At 46.0% G+C, this 22,133-nt stretch overlaps 2 protein-coding genes across 4 annotated transcripts in view; one reads left to right on the top strand and one right to left on the bottom strand.

The window, feature by feature from the left end:
* The window catches only part of LOC134911739 (UDP-glucuronosyltransferase 2A2-like), a 240,192-nt gene extending 222,200 nt beyond the window's left edge, over nt 1-17,992 (bottom strand). For 2 of the 3 annotated variants that reach the window (XM_063919810.1, XM_063919806.1), the window contains exon 1: nt 17,884-17,992. The gene's annotated coding sequence lies outside the window, so the exon portion shown is untranslated. Of the gene's footprint in view, nt 1-17,151; nt 17,232-17,883 lie in introns of those variants that run through there. The other variant, XM_063919826.1, reaches the window with a different exon arrangement.
* The window catches only part of LOC134911826 (17-beta-hydroxysteroid dehydrogenase 13-like), a 391,544-nt gene continuing 386,683 nt past the window's right edge, over nt 17,273-22,133 (top strand). Inside the window, exon 1 of the mRNA XM_063919836.1 lies at nt 17,273-17,358. The gene's annotated coding sequence lies outside the window, so the exon portion shown is untranslated. The remainder of the gene's footprint in view (nt 17,359-22,133) is intronic.

The following is a 22,133-nucleotide window of genomic DNA, read 5'->3' as shown; positions in this document are numbered from 1 at the left end:
AAAATAGGGTAGACACCAGAAGGGGTGAAACAAAAATTGAGGATCTACGTAGACTAAAGAAATGGAAAGTGGCAACATCAATTTAATGAAAGAGAAAGAAAGAAAGAAAGAAAGAAAGAAAGAAAGAAAGAAAGAAAGAAAGAAAGAAAGAAAGAAAGAAAGAAAGAAAGAAAGAAAGAAAGAAAGAAAGAAAGAAAGAAAGAAAGGACTGTACAAAGAAGGGCAACTAAAATGGTACAAGGTCTATACCACAAAACTTACCAGGAGAGACTAAAAGATCTTAATATTTATAGTTTGAAGCAGAGAAGGGAAAGGAGGGACATGACAGAAACTTTCAAATATATCAATATTCCCTAAATCTTAATATTCCATAGTCTTAATCCACCAACCCGGCCATCGGGGGTTCGGGGCATTACCCCAATACACCCCAGATGTATGGGGGGCCATAACACTAATAAATATATATTAATAATGGTATAAATTTTAACATGTTGTTAATGACACATTTCACTTCCACATTTGTGTACAGTGCATTCTTGTATACTACCCTGGAATGTCAATGTGGGAGAGTACCCAACCCTCCCGTATCCTGCCCCCTTCTCAGAGAATTGTAGCGGTATGGGGTCATAATGACCCCATGATAGCTCCACTCACACTGCATGAAGGCACAAATCACTCTATTTAACAGTGGTGAGTAGTGCTGTTATAACACAACTGACATCTTTCTTCATCACACATTTGGCCCATGGACTTCTCCCACTGGGATTTCCCTAATGCGAGCAGCAAAAAAGTATGTAAGTATGCCCCATGGACTTCTCCCACTGGGATTTCCCTATTGGGAGCAGCAAAAAACTATGTTACAATGTTACGGTGGTGTGCCATATAAAATCACATAGGACTTCAATATGGAAACTGTCGAGGCAGTTTACAATGAGAGACGGCATTATAGGAGAACGGGATCATGTGACCAGCAGCGGAATCCTGACACCACTCCTGACACCGAGGCAGGTATAGGCTGCTCAATAATAGAGGTAAACGAGCGCTGGTATGACTAAATGTGATGTGCTTGTGTAAATATGATTATAATCAAATAGAACAAATGAAAAAGTTTAAAAAAAAAAGATACTTTAAATTGAATAAATAAAAAAAATAAAAAAGAGAAATGAAAAAGAAAACAGATTAATAGCAATAGTATCCAGCATCAAGTGATACAATGAGACACAATATTTATAGTCTTTTTAGAAAAATGGGGTTAATTTTGACTAGATCACATTGCGTTTTTAGTGGCCAGAGATAGTACTGGTGTAGACTTTCAGTGACTAATCCTAAGCTTATTGTAAACCTCCAGATGTCTTAGTGTTGTCTGGGGTGAGGGAGTCTTCATGGTCTGGGCAGGGATGTGCTGCTGTCAGTGAGGCAGTGCTGTGCTACTGCCAGTGAGGCAGCGATGTGACACTGTCAGTGAGGCAGGGATGTGCTGCTGTCAGTGAGGCAGCGATGTGCAACTGTCAGTGAGGCAGGGATGTGCAACTGTCAGTGAGGCAGGGATGTGCCGCTGTCAGTGAGGCAGGGATGTGCCGCTGTCAGTGAGGCAGGGATGTGCCGCTGTCAGTGAGGCAGTGATGCACCACTGTCAGTGAGGCAGCGATGTGCCGCGGTCAGTGAGGCAGGCATATGCTGCTGTAAATGAAGCAGGGATGTGCTGCTGTCAGTGAGGCAGGGATGTGCCACTGTCAGTGAGGCAGGGATGTGCCACTGTCAGTGAGGCAGGGATGTGCCACTGTCAGTGAGGCAGGGATGTGCCACTGTCAGTGAGGCAGGGATGTGCTGCTGTCAGTGAGGCAGAGATGTGCTGCTGTCAGTGAGGCAGGGATGTGCCGCTGTCAGTGGGGCAGGGATCTGCCACTGTCAGTGAGGCAGGGATACGCCACTGTCAGTGAGGCAGGTACAGTATGTGCCACTGTCAGTGAGGCAGGGATGAATTGCTGTCAGTGAGGTAGAGATGCACTGCTGTCAGTGAGGCAGGTATGTGCCGCTGTCAGTGAGGCAGGGATGTGCTGCTGTCAGTGAGGCAGGGATGTGCCACTGTCAGTGAGGCAGGGATGTGCCACTGTCAGTGAGGCAGGGATGTGCTGCTGTCATTGAGGCAGGGATGTGCCACTGTCAGTGAGGCAGTGATGCACTGCTGTCAGTGAGACAGGGATGTGCCACTGTCAGTGAGGCAGGGATGAACTAATGTCAGTGAGGCAGGAATGTGCTGCTGTCAGTGAGGCAGGGATGTGCCGCTGTCAGTGGGGCAGGGATGTGCCACTGTCAGTGAGGCAGGTATACGCCACTGTCAGTGAGGCAGGTACAGTATGTGCCACTGTCAGTGAGGCAGGTACAGTATGTGCCACTGTCAGTGAGGCAGGGATGAATTGCTGTCAGTGAGGTAGAGATGCACTGCTGTCAGTGAGGCAGGTATGTGCTGCTGTCATTGAGGCAGGTATGTGCCACTGTCAGTGAGGCAGGGATATGCTGCTGTCAGTGAGGCAGGGATGTACCACTGTCAGTGAGGCAGTGATGCACTGCTGTCAGTGAGGCAGGGATGTGCCACTGTCAGTGGGGCAGCGATGTGCCACTGTCAGTGAGGCAGGGATGAGCTGCTTTACTGTGAGTAGTCTCCCTGTCAGTGATGCTTTTGTTTACAGCTGGGTTTGTTTAGTATACAAAAGGTAGTGTGACAGTGGGAAGTAGCTCAGACATGTGGTTACGCTGGGAAGTCTGCGGTCATTGGGAAATAATGCACAGTCATGTGATCTAAGGTCTAATCATGTTAGTGGGTTTTCTGTAAATATACCATACCATTAAATTATATATATATATATATATATATATATATATCTCTTATAAAAGATGTGCAGTCTCCCCCCGGGAGCCTCCAGTCGGGGATTTGAGGCTTGGTCCTTGAAAGAGATCTCACATGTCGGCCAGCTGGTGGAGAGCGGAGAGATACTCCCTTTCCCTACCTTACAGCTGAAATGGAGTCTTCTGTCAGAGATTTGGAGGTGCCTTAAGTTGAAGCACTTTGTGGCTGGGAGCAAAGTTCGTTCTGACGCCGTTAGACCCATGACAAAATTTGAGAGCATGTGTCTCGATTTATGCCGTCCAGCGCATTTCCTCTCCAAATGCTACAAACTCCTGATTGAAAATAAGTTTCCGGCCCTTCCTAAATACACTAGTGATTGGGGTAAGGATCTGAAGGTTGGACTGACGGAGGAGGACTGGACTAATTGTTTTCAGGCCACCTTTGTTAGTTTGATCAGTTACTCTGCGCTCGAGACGCATTGAAAGTTTTAACGCGTTGGTACAGGTGCCCTCTGACACTTGCCAAAATGTCTCCTGGTGTACCAGATCTGTGTTGGCGCGGTAATATCGAAACAGGCTCCCCACTACATATCTGGTGGGATTGTCAATTGCTTCGCCCCTTTTGGAATAATGTAATCTCAATTTCTAAACTGTTTGTGGAACCCGAGGTTTCCTCTGAACCTGCTTTCTGGCTTCTTAATTTAGTTAGTGGCTTCCTGACAACTTATAAAAAATTCCTTTTGAAATTTCTTAATAGTGCACCTAAGGCGGTGATCCCTGTTCGTTGGCGGAATATTGCCCCTCCCATGGTCAAAGAATGGTTTACTAGAACAGACATATATATGTCAATGAAGGAACTATGGCTGACACCTGAAAGCCAAAAGGGGTTTACAGCTACTTGGTCTCCCTGGCTTGACTTCAAGTCCTCACAGACATACTTACTGCATATGCACTGAGAACGACTCTCATATACTGGGTCTTCCTATGGGAACCTGTTAGTTTTTTGTCATTACGAGGAGACTCTTCTCCCTGTCAGTTTAACCTGATAAATTGATATTCCGCACAACACTTTCCCCTCCTGCCTCCCTCTTGTTTCCTTTTTCCCTGTTCTTCTCTGCTCTCCTTTCCTGTCTTCACTCTCTTTTTTGGTTTGTTTGTCAGATTTAATGCTGAATAGGCAGGACTTGTGTGTTTTACAGGTCAGTTGTTTTATGGGGACCATTGCATATGATTACTGGATATTAACGTATGTCTGATTTATCTTTGCTCGAAATTTGCTGATGTTTTTACGTGTCCCGAGTCCCTTTGACATGCCTGCTCATGTGTCTACACACTCTCAATTTCTATTAGAGGTTTTGTGTTCTAGATACTAGAGGTGTGACCTTTGGATCATACCTGCTGACACAGAGATAACAAGAGTTAAGTAAATACTAGCATGCTGTAGGTGTAAGAGAGTACAAAAACGACTTATATAAGAACACTAGTTGCCTGCAGTGTATGTTACAGGTAGTAGGAGTTGACAGCCAATATCAGAGGACTGGTTCTGATAGTGAGGGCCTGCGGTGCTAATGACATATAAGGGACATTTGTGGGTTCTTATGACATATAGAAGGGCATGTGAGCACTGTTGGCATTAACTGTTCATGTGGAGTCACCAGTGAGCATTCCAGAGGCGGAACTACCGCCAGTGCAACCAGTGCATTGCACTGGGGCCCGCCTCTGTCCAGGGGCCCAAAGCATGTAATGAGTCAAACTGACTCATTACATGCCGCTGTGTGCTGCGGGCAACCGCTGCCCGCAGCACACAGCCGCCTGGACAGAGAGGAGAGGAGCGCATCGGTACGGGGGAAGGAGGAGGAGGGAGGTGGAGGAGGGAGCCGCAGCAGCACTTTGTTACTAATGGCGGCGCTGCTGCTGCTGGCCCTCTGCTTCACTATAGGCTGTCTTCCGAGAACAGCCTATAGAGAAGCAGAGGGGCAGCAGCAGCAGCGCCTCCACCAATGGCACAGCGCTGCTGCGGCTCCCTCCTCCACCTCCCTCCTCCTCCTTCTCTCCTGCCCGGGAATCGTCAGAAGCTGCACCGAGGAGCCTGAGCCAGCGGAGAGGGTAAGTATAATTATTTATTTTCTTTCTTTCTTTCTTTCTTTCTTTCTTTCTTTCTTTCTTTCTTTCTTTCTACTGTCTGCCGCAATGTGTAAAAAAGGGGGAATCTGCCTGCCGCAATGTGTAAAAAGGGAGGATCTGCCTGCCGCAATGTGTAAAAAGGGGGAATCTGCCTGCCGTAATGTGTAAAAAGGGGGAATCTGCCTGATGTAATGTGTAAAAAGGGGGAATCTGCCTGATGTAATGTGTAAAAAGGGGAATCTTTGCCGTAATGTGTAAAAAGGGGGAATCTTTGCCGCAATGTGTAAAAAGGGGGAATCTGCCTGACGTGATGTGTAAAAAGAGGAACGCTGTCTGCTGCAATGTGTAACAAGGGCACGCTGTCTGCCGTAATGTGTAAAAAGGGGACGCTGTCTGCCGTTATGTGTAAAAAGGGCACGCTGTCTGCCGTTATGTGTAAAAAGGGCATGCTGTCTGCCGTTATGTGTAAAAAGTGTACGCTGTCTGCCGCTATGTTTAACAAGGGCACGCTATCTGCCGTTATGTGTAAAAAGTGTACGCTGTCTGCCGCTATGTGTAACAAGGGCACGCTGTCTGCCGTTATGTGTAAAAAGGGGACGCTGTCTGCCGTTATGTGTAAAAAGTGCACGCTGTCTGCCGTAATGTGTAAAAAGGGGGACGCTGTCTGCCGTAATGTGTAAAAAGGGGACGCTGTCTGCCGTAATGTGTAAAAAGAGGAATCTGTCTGCCGTAAGGTGTAAAAGGGTCTCTACCTGGTGTAGTGGTGCTACTGTGCGGCATAATTTGAATAATGGAGACTACTGTGCACCGTTTTATGAATTGGTATTATTTTGTGGCCACACCCCTTCCCCACGAAGCCACGCCACTATGTATTTTTGCCCCTGTTTTGCATGCAGGGGTGGGGCTCCGATGCCGTTTCTTGCACACAGTGCTAAAATGTCTAGTTTCGGCACTGTTGCTAGGTATCCATTTCTCTGGCCCTAAGCAGGTCCCCCTCACCAGATCCTCTCCAGGGGTGAGGGGGTGGACTTGGATGGGATGGGGTGGGGGGGGGTGGGGGTGGGGGCAACGCATTTTGTCGCACCTGGGCCCACCGCTCGCTAGTTCCGCCACTGGAGCATACAGTGATTGCAGTGGCTTCCTATTGGAAGCACTATCTGCTAATCAAATGCTGGACTGTGACTGGCAGATGCGGCTTACAATAGGAAGCCTTTTGCCAACTATGATGTACTTCTAGGGCTGCAGGTGATGCAGTCCATAGAAGCCGCAAGGAAGAAGGGGGGTACTTTAAAACTACATGTATGAAACATATTATCTAAACAAAACACAATTTAAAAAATGATTTATATACTATAAATAGTTATCCTACATAGATTTATAAAAACGGAATATGAGGAATGGATAACATATAGGTTAACAATAGGTTTTTGAACTATATAACACGTTCTCTGCAACCTATTGTTACATTGTTGTGACTTCACATCCTGTCTATAAGCCTATACTTGATAGATACGTAATATTCAAATTATATATTATCTGTTCCTCATATTCCGTTTTTATAAATATATGTAACATAACTATATTATATAAATAATTTTTTAAATTGTGTTTTGTTTAGATAATATGTTTAATACATGTAGTTTTAAAGTATCGTTTCATTGTGGGGGCAGTGAATGGTTAATTACCGGAAGTCACACCCGTAACTAATAAAGGATAAGGGCCCTCATTCCGAGTTGATCGGTCGCAAGGCGATTTTAGCAGAGTTACACACGCTAAGCCGCCGCCTACTGGGAGTGAATCTTAGCTTCTTAAAATTGCGACCGATGTATTCGCAATATTGCGATTACTAACTACTTAGCAATTTCAGAGTAGCTCCAGACTTACTCTGCCTGTGCGATCATTTCAGTGCTTGTCGTTCCTGGTTGACGTCACAAACACACCCAGCGTTCGCCCAGGCACTCCCACCGTTTCTCCGGCCACTCCTGCGTTTTTTCCGGAAACGGTAGCGTTTTCAGCCACACGCCCCTGAAACGCCGTGTTTCCGCCCAGTAACACCCATTTCCTGTCAATCACATTACGATCGCCGGAGCGAAGAAAAAGCCGTGAGTAAAAATACTTTCATCATAGTAAAGTTACTTGGCGCAGTCGCAGTGCGAACATTGCGCATGCGTACTAAGCGGATTTTCACTGCGATGCGATGAAAAATACCGAGCGAACAACTCGGAATGAGGGCCAAGATTTAAACCAGGACCGGAGAACCAGTCAGCACATCCTGACAAAGGAGATAGTTCCGAAACGCATTGATGTGCTGGACGGAGTCGGAGGAGTGACAATCGCGGGGACAGTTGGAAGGTTCCTGTTATCTCTGCTCTGCTGTAGAGCAGGGGTGAATAGAGGCTGTGCACATGCTGTGGGGGAAAAGTTAGGCTGTGGGAGGGCTGAAGGATAGAATTAGATTGTTTTTGGGTCAAGATGCTGCCAATACCACCGCTGCCGACACTACCAATAACGGCAAAACTGGTAATCCGGCACAGTGGCAGAACTAAATGTGCTGTATTATCGGTGTTGTACCAATATTGCATTTGTTACGTGCTGCAAAGCATTAAAAGCATAGCATGTAACAGCTAATAAAATATGTATTAATTGATCATTTATGACCATCTAATCTAGTGCAAATGCAATTTTCTATATGCCTTATATTCAGCCTAATTAAAAGTTGCAATTAAATCTTTCTGGCCATATGTACTAACATATGTGGCACGAAGCCCAGTGACGTGCGGTGAGGTTAGTGACTGGGGTGGCACTGGCTGTTCATGCCCCCCCTATACCCCCCCCCCCAGCCACACACACAAAAACAAAAAGCATAGAGTTTTCCCTACTTAAGCAGAACCAGCCCCAGGCTGAACCAGCCAGGGGGGAGAATGCCATAGCAGGGGTGACACTCAGTATGGCCCAGGGCAGAAATTAAGGACCCCAAAAATAAAAATGGGGTCCCCCCCACCTGAGCAACAACCAGCACTGGGCTGAAAGCAGAGTGCTATTCCTCGCACCCCTGGTGGTGGTGGGTGCGGGGTTCATGATGGGACAATATTGTTTTTTAAAGACAGCCTACAGGTCCCAGCAAGCCTGCCCCAGCATGCCGGCACTTGGAGAACCACAACTGCCAGCATGCCCGGACACTATAGGTCCGCTGGCACCCGTAGTCCGCCTGTAAAAAAAATATTAAAATAAATACAAAACAACTAATGTTTTAATAGTTTATTGCACTGCACCTTCACCTGGGGGCGGCAGCCTTTAAGCTCTTTTTCATGGCCGCCGCCTCCCCAGGGCTTCTGGCGTCTTCTATCTTTGGGAGCTCTTCCCTGCTCCCTCCCGCCGCCGGACTGACAGCCGCTCCCTCGCCGCTGGCTTATATAAGCCAGTCCAGGGGGCGGGGCGATGACGTGGCAAGCCGTGATTGGCTCACAGCGTCCATCTTGAATTTAAAAGATGACGCTGAGGCGCCATTTTTTAAATGCGAAGCCGGCTCTCTGCTGCCGAACACTACACAATGGCTGGCAGGGACTGGGTCCTCTCGGATCCAGGTCTGCCACCAGACACCCTTTCTCCGCCGGGTCCCGCAGTCACGAATGCCCGCCGCGTTGCGCCGCCGCATGTGCCCGCTCGTCCAATCACATTTGGGCGTGCTTTCAGGTGGGCTGAATGCACGCCCCTGTCATTGAGGCACATTACTGGTGCCACTTCCCTGTCCTTTTTCAATGGGCTTTTACAGCCCATGGCTTGGCCCCGCCCACTGCCCACCCCCTGCTTCCCAAACTTTATATTGCCAGCGGGAGGCACCTCTCCTGCTGCCTCCCACCCCAATATGCAGGGATTTTTACAGGGGGGGGGAGGGGGGATAATTATTAGAATAATGAAAGAAGATATCTATGTTACAGAACATGTGTCATAAATATCTTCTTTGTATTATTTTAATCATTATGGCAGCTGCCTCCCCTAATTGCACGTCCCTGATGAAGCCTCAGAAACAAAAAGATGACTATAACGTGCTATAAGAAAACACCTTTTGCAGTACATACTCCACTGTAGACAACCTCCTGTGTGGTTTTAAACTGAAAATATTCTCACACAGGTAAAGCCTTGGAAGGGAAGGATATTCAGAGCTGGGAAATGAAGCCATTAATATTGCTTAGAAATTTAAGACAACATTAATATATTGAACAGGATATTCTGAAACATTACCATGGGTATACAGTTCTCTTCAGTGTGTAGACATTAAACATATCATTATATTACAGCCCTTTAATTATATGTTATCCCTGTACAGTTCATGTGAATACTTGTCAAAAGGTATTCAACGTTATTGCACAATTAAAATTCATTGTATTAAGCTGCATAACACAATGAAAACAATCTTCAACAATGACATAGCGTGAATAATCTGAGTTGTAGCTCACTTGAAATTATACCAACTATTAAATAAGAGTAAAGCAATCCTGGCAAAGTCCTAAAGCTAAGTAAGGGTCAGTGAACACCATGAAAGAGAGGTACAGAAAAACATAATTAAGAATGGGAAAAAAAGATCCAAGATATTTCTACACAACACACATACCAAATTAGTCTTCCCCTCCCAACACACACATGCATAAAATAATTACCAGTGACAGAACTAGCGAGTGGTGGGTGATGCAAGAATATGCTTTGCCCTCCCTCTCCCCACTAAAGAAAAACAAGGCAGTTGGTAACAAGGCGTTATCAGTGCCTGTGGTTGTGTCCCCTCCACATGGCTCGTTGGCAGTGTTTTCCCCACATGGCTCGCTGTGTGCCCAAAATGCACCCAGTATCACCCTCGCATCCCCCCTCTGCAGCTGTGTGTTCCCCACATCTCCACTACACAACATTACATCACTGCACTACAATTCCCCTATATGCTGCACTACATCACTGCACTACAACCCCCCTATGCACCACTCTATAGCACTACACTACAACACACATAAGTCACACTACATCACTACACTACATCCCTCTATACGCCACATTACACTACATTCCTACACTTTAACCCCTACACACTGCACAACATCCCTACACTACACCCACCTTCACGCCACACTACATGCCTACACTGTAACCCTCATAACCACACTACATCACTATACTACACCCAGTATCCCCCTCATATCCCCCTCTGCAGCAGTGTGTCCCCCACATCTGCACTACACAACATTACATCACTGCACTACAATTCCCCCATATGCTGTATCACATTACAACACTACATCACTATGCAACATCCCCACTATACACTGCACTACATAACTACACTACAACCCCCTCTATGTACTGCACTACATCACTGCACTACAACACCCCTATACACCACTCTACAGCACTACACTACAACACCCATATGTCATATTACATCACTACACTACATCCCTCTATACGCCACACTACACTACATCCCAACACTACACCCACCCACACATCGCACTATATTCCTACACTATAATCCTCATCACCACACTACATCATCCAGTATCACCCTCACATCCCCATGGTCTGATTCGTATGCAGCTGCTTGGATTTGCAATGTCGTCTGTGGGCATCTCAATATATCCAGGTGGCTACAGCATTAACATCGCACATTTGCTGCATAGCAGCGAATACATTAGCGTACATTTGTGAATCGGGTGTGGATCATAGGGTCGACCACACTTAGGTCGACAGTGTGTAGGTTGACCACTATTGGTCGACAGTAACTAAGTCGACACCTAAAATAGGTCGACATGAGCAAGGTCGACATCACAAAAGGTCGACATAAGTTTTTTGTTTTTTTTAAAATGGTGTTGCTTTCTTCGTAGAGTGACCGGGAACCTCAATTAGTGCACCGTGTCCCCTCGCATGGCTCGCTTTGCTCGCCATGTTTGGGCAAGGTGCCTCGCTCCGCTGCCGCTGTGCTCGGCACAGGTTACCGTTCCCAATTGCAGTCCACATGAATCGTAAATATGAAAAGGTTCAAAAAATGAAAACATTTGTGAAAAACTCATGTTGACCTTTTGTCATGTAGACCTAGAACATGACGACCTAGTAGCCATGTCGACCTAGAAACCATGTCGACCTAATGCATGTCAACCAACGGTGTCAACTTGAGAGTGGTCGACCTAGAGACCGGACACCCTGTGAATCATGGGCCCAATTCGGCATGGAATACAGCTACGGTGCGTTTGCATGCTGAAGCCTTTTTGCTGTGTGCGCACACACAGAAGCCGCACTACGCATGCGCACACTGTAGGATGCAACGGCATCTCACATATGCGAACGCCTCTGCCTGATTGATTGGGGCACTATTGCGACATTGGGGGCATGGTCCGGACAACGTAGGCGTGTCCAGAACATTTGCTTGGCGGGCCACAGTGGCTGTGTGACGTCACACGCTGCTGCTGTGGCCCAAAAGATGGCAGGCAGCCATCTGCCTTCGCAGGCTACCCTTATCATGCAAGCGATTTGCTGCTGTGCGAATCGCTCGCATGTTAGCGGGAGAAAGGGCCCGGCATGCAGCGCGAACTTAACCCTGTGCTGGGCGTCCCACTGCACGCTAGTGTAAAGGGTTGTAGTTGTGCAATAAACTAAGCATTGGAGCAGGGAGGGCCTGCCGCCACTGCCCAGCTCCAGCACAGCAGCTGCCAGTGCCAGGGCCAGCACCACCCAGCAGACAGTAGTGGAGCCTGGGACTGTGGGACAGACACTGTCGACAGAGTGAGATATAGTCAGGAGGAGGAATCTGATTACACAGACAGCATCACGGGTACTTTATTATTGCAAGCAACCCCAGGTACTTTATTATTGTGATCATTATGACCAGCTAATCATGGATGAGCGTGCCATTATGCAATTGTGAACATAATGTGTAAGGGGATTACTATTGTGTGGGCATAATGTGTAAATGGCTAGGGCTGGTCTTTCCATTAGGCAAGGTACACAGCTGCGTAGAGCGCCACACTGTGAAGGGCACTCCCACTGCTGTGTCCGACCGCATCCTGCTTTACTGGAGGATACATCGCTGAGTCATCAGGTCAGCGCTAGTGGGTCCGGGGCACTTACTGCTTCCTTACTCTCCCCCTTCTCATAATGTGTATAAGGAGTACTACTGTGTGGACATAATATGTAAGAGGCAACCCACTGCCTCACCCTCTGCCTCCCCTGCATCACTATCTCCCCATCACTATCTCTATTCTATCACCCTCTGCCTATTGTCTCACATAGAATATGCTGCTCACCAGCACCATCTCTGGTGATACTGCCACACTACAACACATACATATATGTACAGTACTATATATATAACAATTATAAAACCCTGGAGTATACAGGAGTATGACAGGAGAGGCTCTGCCTACCCTGACTGCATATTACTGCTGCAAATACTCTTTTGAAAAAAAACATATCCTGCTTGCCTAAACTTTATTTCACATAAGTGTTGTATGCTCACTTATATAGGATTATGGGGGTAATTCAGACTTGATCGCTGGGCTGCTAATTTTGCTGTCCTGCGTTTTGCTGTCCCACTCCAGGGGGAGTGTGAATTTGCAGTGCAAGTGTGCGATTGCATGTGTCTGTCGAGCTGCGAAAATCCAGTGTGTGCAGTTTCTGCGCAACCCAGGACTTACTCCTCTAGTGCGATGAGAACGGGCTGATCGGGGCCAGAGCTGACATCACACTCCCTCCCTGAAAATGCTTTGTAACACCTGCGTTTTTCCTGACACTCCCTGTAAACGCTCAGTTGCCACCCACAAACGGCCTCCTCCTGTCAATCACCTTGCGAACGGATTTTTCGCACCATCCCATCGCTGACCAGCGATGCCCGTTGTTGTCCGACGTGCGTGCACATTGCAGTTCATACGCATGCCCAGTTAGGACCTGATCACCCACTGTGCAAAAACACAGCAGAGATCAGGTCTGAATCACCCACTATAATGTTTCATCATGTTTGTTACTTTTGATAAATAAAATTGTTACAACAGAGTTTGTATTTTGTTTTCCTTGTATTATTTATGTGCCTATGCCAAGAGATTTATATTCATTTTTTAGATCATACTATGGTGGTGAGTGAGTCATTCAACTGACATGCAGTTTAATTACTTAAACCAGAGGTTCTTAAATGTGGTCCTCAAGGTACCCCAATGGTCCAGGTTTTAGGTATACCTTAGTTAAATCACCTGTGGCCAAGCATGGTTAAACTTAAAACCTGGACCGTTGGGGCAGAGGCGTCACCGGGTGTGGTGACACCCGGTGCGTACCCCTGATCTCCTGCCGCGCTCGCGGCACAAGGGGGAGTGGTCTTAAACTTAGGGGCGTGGCTTCGCGGGGATCCCGGAGGTGATGGGCTTCCCCCAGAGACAGTCTCCGTGCGCTGTCAGCTCCTCTTCTGTGACAGGAGCCGGGTGCTGTAGGAGACTTTCTCACTGCAGCACCTGGCTCCTGTCACTGCGGAGGAGCTGACATTTGGTGTCAATCCCCTCCAGGTGTCACACCTGGGTGCGGGCCGCACCCCCCGCACCCGCCCTGTGACGCCGCTGCGTTGGGGTGCCTTGAGGACCGTGTTTAAGATCATCTGACTTAAACTATTTACCGGCATATGTTGTTAGGTGTTTTGATTGAGAATTACTTTTGTCCTTTGCAAAATAAAGGATTAAATATTGCAGTGAAGCAAAGTATCCCTAAATACTTATATATATATATTAGAGATGTGCACCGGAATTTTTTCGGGTTTTGGTTTTGGATTCAGTTCCGCGGCCGTGTTTTGGATTCGGACGCGTTTTGGCAAAACCTCCCTTAAATATTTTTGTCGGATTCGGGTGTGTTTTGGATTCGGGTGTTTTTTTTCAAAAACCCCTCAAAAACAGCTTAAATCAGAGAATGTGGGGGTAATTTTGATCCCATAGTATTATTAACCTCAATAACCATAATTTCCACTCATTTCCAGTCTATTCTGAACACCTCACAACTCACAATGTTATTTTTAGTCCTAAAATTTGCACCGAGGTCGCTGGATGACTAAGCTAAGCGACCCAAGTGGCCGACACAAACACCTGGCCCATCTAGGAGTGGCACTGCAGTGTCACGCAGGATGGCCCTTCAAAAAAATACTCCCCAAACAGCACATGATGCAAAGAAAAAAAGAGGTGCACTGTGGTCGCTGGATGGCTAAGCTAAGCGACACAAACACCTCAACATCACAGGAATTATTTGTTCTAATCAATGGTATTATTGGTCCAAATCACTGGAAGAAAATGACAAAATCACAGGAATTATTCATTCTAATCAATGGTGTTATTGGTGCAAATCACTGCAAGAAAATGACAAAATCACTGGAATTATTTGGCAAGTTCACTGTAATAATAATTATAAATCACTGATATTAATTGGTAAAATCTCGCTATCGCCTGCCTAGTGAAGTGGAATCTAGATGGTATTTTGTACCGGGGACACAATAACTTCATCAATTGTCTAAATCCCAATGCACTAATGGCGGAAAACGGGCGCACGTCTAGCAGTGCACTGATTATACTGAGAACTGATTATACTGAGCACTGATTATACTGAGCACTGATTTTACTGAGCACTGATTTTACTGAGCACTGATGATACTACGGAGAACTGACACTGAGCAGCGAGAACAGCACTGCACTATTGTACTGTAGTATACTGGTCACCACAATGAAGCACTGACACTGAGCATAGATATTAAGCACTGATCAGGATACTAAAAGTGACAGTGTGCAGCAAGATACAGCAATGTCCTGCTGTACTGTACTACTATATACTGGTGGTCACCACAATGCAGCACTGTACTACTCTATATACTGGTCACAACAATGCAGCACAGATTGAGCACTGATCAGGATACTAGAACTGAGTCTGACACGGAGCTGCAAGATACAGCAATGGACTACTGTACTGTACTACTATATACTGGTGGTCACCACAATGTAGCACTGTACTACTATATACTGGTCACATCAATGCAGCAGATATTGAGCAGTGATCAGGAAATAGAACTGAGTCTGACACGGAGCTGCAAGATACAGCAATGTACTACTGTACTGTACTACTATATACTGGTGGTCACCACAGTGCAGCACTGTACTACTACAGGTTGAGTATCCCATATCCAAATATTCCGAAATATGGAATTTTTTGAGTGAGACTGAGATCATGAAAACTTTTTTTCTGATGGATCAATGTACACAAACTTTGTTTAATACACAAAGTTATTACAAATATTGTATTAAATTACCTTCAGGCTGTGTGTATAAGGTGCATATGAAACAAATGAATTGTTTGAAAGTACACACACTTTGTTTAATACACAAAGTTATAAAAAATATTGGCTGTGTGTATAAGGTGTATATGAAACATAAATGCATTCTGTGATTAGACTTAGGTCCCATCACCATGATATCTCATTATGGTATGCAATTATTCCATAATACGGAAAAATCGGATATCCAAAATACTTCTGGTCCCAAGCATTTTGGATAAGGGAGACTCAACCTGTATATACTGGTAGTCACCACAATGTAGCACAGATATTGAGCACTGATCAGAATAGAAGTGACACAGAACAGCAAGATACAGCAATGGCCTACTGTACTGTACTACTATATACTGGTGGTCACCACAATGCAGCACTATACTACTATATACTGGTCACAACAATGCAGCAGATATTGAGCACTGATCAGGAGAATAGAACTGAGTCTGACACGGAGCTGCAAGATACAGCAATGGCCTACTGTACTGGTGGTCACCACAATGCAGCACACTGAGCACAGATATTGAGCTTTTCAGGCAGAGAACGTAGCCACGTCCTCTCTGCTCAATCGACAATGCACGAGTGAAAATGGCGGCGACGCACGGCTCTTTATATGGAATCCGAATCTCGTGAGAATCCGACAGCGGGATGATGACGTTTTCCCCCATTCGGGTTTTGCATCTTAGGCGGGAAGTACCAACGGCTGCCTCGGACCCGTGTAAACCACGTGAAGTTCGGGGGGGGGGGTTCGGATCTCGACCAACCGAACCCGCTCATCTCTAATATATATATATGTATATATATATAATACCTTGGAGAGGGCGGCACTCAGAGACTTGGCAAAATGGTATATAAGAAGAAAAAACCCCGCAGGGCAACCTTTATTGTGACGTTTCGGGGACTAGCCCCTTCCTCAGACAACACACGTGAACAAAAAACAGTGCTTAAATACACAAACTAATTAAGTAGGACAACTTACCCTCCTCCCCAGTGTGTTCCCAGGTGTGCCTGGCCGCCGATCTGCAGCGGCACCTCCGGCCGCGGGACCCCCGTCGCGCCGGGATAATGGATAATAAAAATTCTTACAATTAAGACCACTCAATTAACCTTGTATAGGTAAGCAAATAGACTCCAAGACATTGTTGCCCTCTTGTGGTGTGAACTAGAAGCTGCATAGATTATTTTTAAACAAATAATTATTTTAAAAAATAATTATTTAAAACGGTTAGTTAATGCTACTCAAACCAATGTTAAATAAGATCAAATTTACAGGAAATATGTCAGGCCCAGCGATTCATTAAGTCCCTTAGGAGATAAACAGTCCAACCTGAAAATCCAACGGGATTCCAGTTGTAATAGTTTTCTCCCTCGGTCCCCCCCACGGCGTGATGGGGGTATATGATCAACAGCCTTGTACCTCAAACTTGCCAGGTTATGTTTAAATTGGACAAAGTGTCGGGCTACCGGTTGTTCGCTTGTCCCTGACAGCAAGGCATTTCTGATAGCCGACCGATGCTGGGTCAACCTTACTTTTAGTTGGCACTCGGTCTATTTGTTTAAAAATAATCTATGCAGCTTCTAGTTCACACCACAAGAGGGCAACAATGTCTTGGAGTCTATTTGCTTACCTATACAAGGTTAATTGAGTGGTCTTAATTGTAAGAATTTTTATTATCCATTAGCATATAAATATCATTGTTTGCACCAGCACTTTATTGTTTGTTCTCTGATGTGTGAATTATAATGAATTTTGGTGGTTGATATTAAGCAAACTGGGCACTTGTATGTAACACTGTTCAGCATGTGATACGATTTTAAACTTTGATTTTAAATGATTTTTACACTGCTTTGTAATGCACCTTCAGTGCACCTCACTGCATATTCCGATTGTTTACTGTTTTTGTGTATACATGCAACTTATGCTGCCCCGTTTTCTGTTGCAGTGTGTTTCCATGGTAACCAGGCCGGGCGTGTGACGTCACTTCCGGCGCGACGGGGGTCCCGCGGCCGGAGGTGCCGCTGCAGATCGGCGGCCAGGCACACCTGGGAACACACTGGGGAGGAGGGTAAGTTGTCCTACTTAATTAGTTTGTGTATTTAAGCACTGTTTTTTGTTCACGTGTGTTGTCTGAGGAAGGGGCTAGTCCCCGAAACGTCACAATAAAGGTTGCCCTGCGGGGTTTTTTCTTCCTATATACCATTTTTCCAAGTCTCTGAGTGCCGCCCTCTCCAAGGTATTATATGCTAATCAGAGGTGAAAAGCCCTGAAGGGAGGGCACCGGAGCAGGATTTGCGTTAGTCCGGAGTGCCGGGGTCCAGTTGCTGACTATGTATGTATGTATGTATGTATGTATGTATGTATGTATGTATGTATGTATGTATGTATGTATGTATGTATATATATATATATATATATATATATATATATATATATATATATATATGCGAGAGGGGGGACACGGCACTCACGGGTCTTTAAAGTGTTCATCAAGCTGGTTCAAGAACTCAGCCTCTGCTGTTTAGCTGGTCAACATTTCATTTATTGCTAAATTTTCATCAGAACATAGATGAAAAAACATAACATTGCTTACCTTAAATACCCAAGCACCAGACAGACCGCCACAACCTCTTCAGGTTGCTTGGCATCAGAGGCGTCACCAGGTGTGGTGACACCCGGTGCGCACCCCTGATGTACTGCCGCGATCGCGGCAAAAAAGGGGGTGTGGCCTTACAGCTAGGGGGCGTGGCTTCGCGGGGATACCGGGATCGTCACTCTGGGGGCGTGCCCAGCATCTCCGGAGATGCTGGGCTTCCCCCAGAGACGGTCTCAGTGTGCTGTCGGCTCCTCTGCTATGACAGGAGCCGGGTGCTGTAACGGAATTTCACACTGCAGCACCTGGCTCCTGTCACTGCGGAGGAGCTGACATTTGGTGTCACCCCCTCCAGGTGTCACACCCGGGTGCGGGCCGCACCCCCCGCACCCGCCTTGTGACGCCACTACTTGGCATTTTTCTTTTTTGCAGTATCTTTCCATGTTGAAATCTCCTTCAGTTTGAGGAAATCAAAAAGCATTGTTGAGCTGAAGCAAATGCAGGTTAAAGGATTTGCTGAGATTACCTAAAGGGTCTCATCAGCAAGCAGAGGCGATAGCATTATGCTGTGAAAGATTTCATCAAACTGAAGGAGATTCCAAGGGGTATATTTATTAAGATTCGTATTTGTGTCGATTTGGTGGGAGTTTAATCTCGAATTGTATCAGTCGTGTTTTTTTTCAACTTTTTGAATAAAATGCATGTAATTTACTAAGCTGGCGAGTTGTCTTCTTTTGTATTTTCCGATGTCGATGTGATTCCTATTGTCGGGCAGTGTTTTACGGGAGTGATTAGTAAAACACTGCCGGACTTAACACAATGAATCCCGGCCCGGATCAGTGAGATCCGTGCAGGGCTTCATTGTGTACATTATATGAAGTGTTGAAAGTGTTAAAAAAAAAAAAAAATTGGCGTGGGGTCCCCCCTCCTAAGCATAACCAGCCTCGGGCTCTTTGAGCCGGTCCTGGATGAAAAAATACAGGGGGAAAAATGACTGGGGTCCCCCCATATTTAAACAACCAGCACCTGGCTCTGCGTCGGGTCCTGGTTCAAAAAATATGGGGGACAAAAGACGTAGGGGTCCCCCGTATTTTTTAAATCAGCACCGGGCTCCACTAGCCAGAGAGATAATGCCATAGCCGGGGGACACTGTTATACTGGTCCCTGTGGCCGTGGCATTACCCCCCCCCAACTAGTCACCCCTGGCAGGGGTACCCTGGAGGAGTGGGGACCCCTTAAATCAAGGGGTCCCCCCCTCCAGCCACCCAAGGGCCAGGGGTGAAGCCCGAGGCTTGCCCTCCCCCATCCGTGGCTGGTGGATGGGAGGCACAAAAGTTACCCAACTTTGCGGTTAACCGCAGACCACAAAGTTCCCATCATTGGTTACAATGGAGCTGCGCTACACTACATTGTAACCAGTGCGCTCCTCCTGATTAACAGTGCAGGAGTGCACAGCCAATCAGGAGAGGGCCATGACGTGGCGCTCCCTGATTGGCTGGCGGGACCTTCACTGACAGAAGTCATGGGGGGTCCCGCCAGTCAGGGAAAGGGGTTCCATGTGTAAACATGGAACCCCTTTAGTAGCGTGGACCAGGTTCTTCGTATTTTTATTTTCAACAAGTACGTGGATTACAAAGTGAAAGAAGAGGACAAAACGATGCCGGATTGTTTGTAAGTATAATTTTTATGTACAGGTACCCCGTGGATTCTACTGGACAAGGGGACCGAAGTGCTCCTTGTCAACATAGGTAAGTATGTGTGTGTGTGTGTGTGTGTGTAAGTGTGCATGCATGTCAATTAAAGTTGTACTGTCACGGTGTGTGTTGTGTATTTTGTTGGCTATTTTTTTTTGTAGAACTACAGGTACCAGCGGGCCCGTTATTTTCCAGCATGCTAGTACTTGTGGTTCTCCAAGTACCAGCTTGCATGGAGGCTTGCTGGGACTTGTAGTTCTTCTACAAAAAACAATATTCTTTATTTTTACACAATGGCTATCAGCCTCCTATCCACCGGCCACGGATGGGGGGACAGCCTCGGGCTTCACCCCTGCCCCTTGGGTGGCTGGAGGGGGGGACCCCTTGATATAAGGGGTCCCCACTCCTCTAGGGTACCCCGCCAGGGGTGACTAGTTGGGGGGTAATGCCACGGCCGCAGGGACCAATATAACAGTGTCCCCCGGCTGTGGCATTATCTCTCTGGCTAGTGGAGCCTGGTGCTGGTTTAAAAAATACTGGGGACCCCTACGTCTTTTGTCCCCCGTATTTTTTGAACCAGGACCGGACGCAGAGCCCGGTGCTGTTTGTTTAAATATGGGGGGACCCCAGTAATTTTTTCCCCTGTATTTTTTCAACCAGGACCGGCTCAAAGAGCCCGAGGCTGGTTATGCTTAGGAGGGGGGACCCAACGCCAATTTATTTTTTATTTTTAACCCATTCACGCCCCTTCCCACTGATAAGCATGCACGGATCTCATTGATCCGTGCATGCCTATCAGAATACGGATAAGAAAAGCAGGTCTATTTGAAAACTGCTTTTTTTTACGAATTGTAACATTTCCCGGCAGTGTTTGACTATTGCCGGCAGTGATTGTGAATACGAATTCTTAGTAAATTACCTAAACAGGCGTGTTTGACCGATGGTGTATTCATTCGTATTTGTGATCTGTGCTGTTTAAACAAATATGAATGCCCTCATCACTGCCGAGATTTCTGTTTAGTAAATTTCCGAGATGACACTTTAAAAAAAAAAAAAAAAAAATCGGGAGCTTAGTAAATATACCCCCAAGATGGAAAGATACTGCAAAAAAGACACATGTCAAGCAACCTGAAGAGGTCAAATTCCCAAAGAACAAGGATCTGAATGAGAAAATCTCAGTTTTCAGAGGTGACATCACTAAACTGGAGGTAGATGCCATTGTCAGTGCAGATTCTGGTGCCATATGCAGATTATGAAGCAGTGGACCGATATGCTTTAACACAAGTCACAATCTGGTATGCGATTCTATTATTGGCATGTTATTTGTGCACCCTGGAAAGGGGTCTACTTTGTTATGCGACTGTCAGGATCCCGGCGCCCGGCATACCGGCGCTAGGATACCGGCCACCAACATGCCGGCAGCGCTGCAAGCGCAAAAGAGCTCACCATGCAGCGGGCACAGTGGCGCGCTATGCGATCCACACAATTTATTTTCCCTCCAGGGGTGTCGTGGACCCCCCAAGAGGGACAATAGTTGTCGGTATGCTGGCTGTAGGGATCCCGGCGCCGGTATGCTGAGCTCCAGGATCCCAACAGCCGGCATATCAAATGCCTCCCCTGGAAAGAAATTCTACACCATAGGCGCTTGTTCCTCTCTCTTGTTTACAGATCTTTCTGCTATATATACCCAGTGGTGTTATGAGGAACTGAGCAGCCGCCCCAAAGAAGTGGAGTGTGTAGAAGGGGGGCTATAAAGCATTTGATTTGGTGATACCCTGTGGAACTTATATTGGGGTACAGGAATATATTGGGGTACAGGAATATTGGACTAGGAGAAGCGCACTGATCTATACTTTTTGAAAAATTTTTTTTTATATATATATATATATATATATATATATATATATAGAGAGAGAGAGAGAGAGAGAGAGAAATAAAGGAGGCACTCTCCAGATTTTTCAAAATATGCAAAAAGTTCTCATTTTATTGTGATATACGTTACACATTCCACTTGAATAGTATCCTGAGGATACTATTCAAGTGGAATGTGTAACGTATATCACAATAAAATGAGAACTTTTTGCATATTTTGAAAAATCTGGAGAGTGCCTCCTTTATTTCTCTATAATTACAATGCTCTGGCATTGGAGTGGATACCCCAGTTGATGTTTTTTCTGAGGATGTGAGTGCGACCCTTTTGGATATATATATATATATATATATATATATATATATAAAACCACAAAAGTATCTTTATCTTGCGCCAACACAGGAGCGACACACTGGGAGAGGTCTTTGTTGGGAGACCTCACAAACATACAGAGAAAAACACAGATTCCAGAGTTCTGTGACTTCTACACATAGCCACATTCTCTCCAGGATTGATTCCTTGAGACCTATTGAGGAAGTCGCACCTTTTATATCCTTGTGATTATCAAACCAGCTATTTAAGTCTTGAATTTTACGTGAGACAACAGTCGAACCATTAATTATCTTGGTCATAGGAGTTGGAGACCATACTTTAGCAGTCGGCAAAAAACACTGACATATGGTTGT

This window comes from Pseudophryne corroboree, chromosome 1 (genome assembly GCF_028390025.1).
Source record: "Pseudophryne corroboree isolate aPseCor3 chromosome 1, aPseCor3.hap2, whole genome shotgun sequence".
NCBI lineage: Eukaryota > Metazoa > Chordata > Amphibia > Anura > Myobatrachidae > Pseudophryne > Pseudophryne corroboree.
Note: the sequence above shows the minus strand (reverse complement) of the source record. Positions and strands in the feature narration are given on the sequence as shown.